The sequence below is a fragment of the Triticum dicoccoides genome, chromosome 4B (assembly GCF_002162155.2).
Source record: "Triticum dicoccoides isolate Atlit2015 ecotype Zavitan chromosome 4B, WEW_v2.0, whole genome shotgun sequence".
Lineage (NCBI taxonomy): Eukaryota > Viridiplantae > Streptophyta > Magnoliopsida > Poales > Poaceae > Triticum > Triticum dicoccoides.
This window is the reverse complement of record NC_041387.1, coordinates 226,208,105-226,210,631: the sequence shown is the minus strand read 5'-3', so window position 1 is coordinate 226,210,631 and position 2,527 is coordinate 226,208,105.

Here is a 2,527-nt window from a genome sequence, read left to right as displayed (position 1 = left end):
CTTTCAAATACTCATTTCCTTTTTCAACTAAATTTAACTTCTCGACAAGAGGGTCGGTTTCAAATTCCAGTTCACATACCTCCTAGATTAAAATATTTCTATGTCAACTTGATGGCCATAATTGTCATAAATGCGAAATGCAACAAATAGTTATGAAAGAGAATTTACCACATCCGAATTATAAAGCGGGCGAGGGCCGATGGGGACGGACATCAAGACCATGGCACTATGTATAAGAAACAATCATACAAAGTAAGATAATTATACATACCAACTATATAAATCATACAAAGTACAACATAAAAATTTGAATACCTAATAATCACTATCGGTAATGATGTGCTAATCATCATTAATAACTGCATCATCATCATCAGTATCGGTAATGACATGCTCATCATCATCATTAATAAATGCATCATCATGTGGAAGGCCACCTATACGTAATCGTTCAAGCATTGACAGGTCATCTGCAGTAGTAACTTCTTCTTCTTCCGGCACTTCTTGTTCCGGCTCAGGGTCAGATTCACTATCATTGTCTACTTCAATGTTCTGGGGTGGAGTAGAGCATTTCTTGAAATGTTTTTTGGCAAGACGTGTTTCTTGGAAGAATTCTCCTTCGTCATATGTGTCTTGGTTAATGTGACGTTCATAATCCTCTTCATTGGGGGGAGTTGGTCTAACACGTGGCGGAACTTCATAAACGACATTCCAACCACTGAGATTTGGATCACTTTGATAGGCCCATGGTAGAAAACTTGGGTTGCTTGTTGAGCCGTAACATAGACATCGGGAACATCCAAATGGGTCCTTTGTTTGATTTTGACTAACCCTATATGTTCATGAATCCTTCTAGTCTCCCTGGGCTGGAACCAATAACATCTGAAGACTATGATATTTGGTGGGTTTTCACTATAGAATTGAAGTTCATAAATTGCTTCAACTCTTCCATAATACTTGACACCTCCTTCGCCGATAGCAGAGACACAACAATTTGTAGACTTTCAGACATAGGGGCACCCACTTAATTTCTGGCCATTTGCAAATGTGGCTCTAACGAACCCCTTAGTTTTTGTTAACCATCCCTCGGTCCAAACATACTTACTAGTGCAACCGGTGTACATCCATGCACGATCACTCATATTGACTTCCTACTGGACACACAAGAAATATATACATAATTAAGCAAACCATATCCATAAGTTAATGGGGTTTGTTAGTTTCATTACGTCCATGCAACCTACACGCTAATAGGTAAGGATAGGTCCTAATCCCACCCGAGTATGTGTAGATCGGGTTCATTTTCCCATGCTCTGCTCCGGATCCGACGCAAAATTTCGGCAGCACCTCCCCGCTGTTCTCCTGATACACATCTCGACAATAAGCAGAGAGGATATGTACCCGGAGAACAATAGGGAGGCACTGACGAAATTCTGCATCGGATTCGGAGCTGAGCATATGGGAAAACAAACCCAATCTACGCATACTCGGGCTGTCCATGGATAACGTTGGACATTTAGAAATAATAATGGTTATAAATATGCAAATGCATCCATATTTATGGATGTAACCCTTTCAAAAGGGAGACGCATAGTGGTTACGCATATGGATGATTGACACCTATAGCTAGCAAGTTCCATCGGCACGAAGACCGAAACAGAGCAAATGAAGGGGGGAGGAGGAGATGTCATTTGTGCTCACCAACAAACGCAGGGGCGGAGCTCGTCGAACAGTAGGCCCCCGCAACAACGAAATAACTGCATATTTAAATCGAAAGATGAGTAACATAGCAAGTATTTGACACCGACGGCCACATGTACCTTGGACTGACGATACTTTCTATTTACGGTACCATCGACATCGAGGAACCCTCTAACCCGCTCGTCCTCGGGTAAACTAAATAGAAACTACCATCGGTGCAAGGTACATGAGGCGGTCAGCGTTGAACACTAGATCCACATCCCACAAGTGATGCCTACGCCCGGCGTCCCGCAACAATAGTTCTGGTGGCCGATGACTGTCGAACACCTTGGCGAATTTGTCTGGCAGCCTATGCGATGAGGATTAAAGCCAAGTTTTGAAATTTCAAACAACCAAGCCGACTTGAGTTAGTTTGGGTGTTTCAAGTTTCAACACTTAGCTTTCAATCGTCATCTCAGAGGCTGCAAGACAAATTCACCATGGTGTTCGACCGCCATCGACGCCGAGAACTGTTGCTGCTGGACATAGGACCCCGGTGTCACTTGTGGGACGTGGATGTAGTATTCGACACCGACGGCCACATGTACCTCGCACTGACGATACTTGCTATTTAGGGTACATCGACACTGAGGAACCCTTTTCTTCTTCTTCTTCTTCTTCTTCTTCTTCTTCTGCTTCTGCTGCTTCTTCTTTTGCCGCTTCTTCTTCTTCTTCTTCTTCTTGTTCTTCTTCTTCTTCTTCTTCTTCTTCTTCTTCTTCTTCTTCTTCTTCTTCTTCTTCTTCTTCTTCTTCTTCTTCTTCTTCTTCTTCTTCTTCTTCTTCTTCT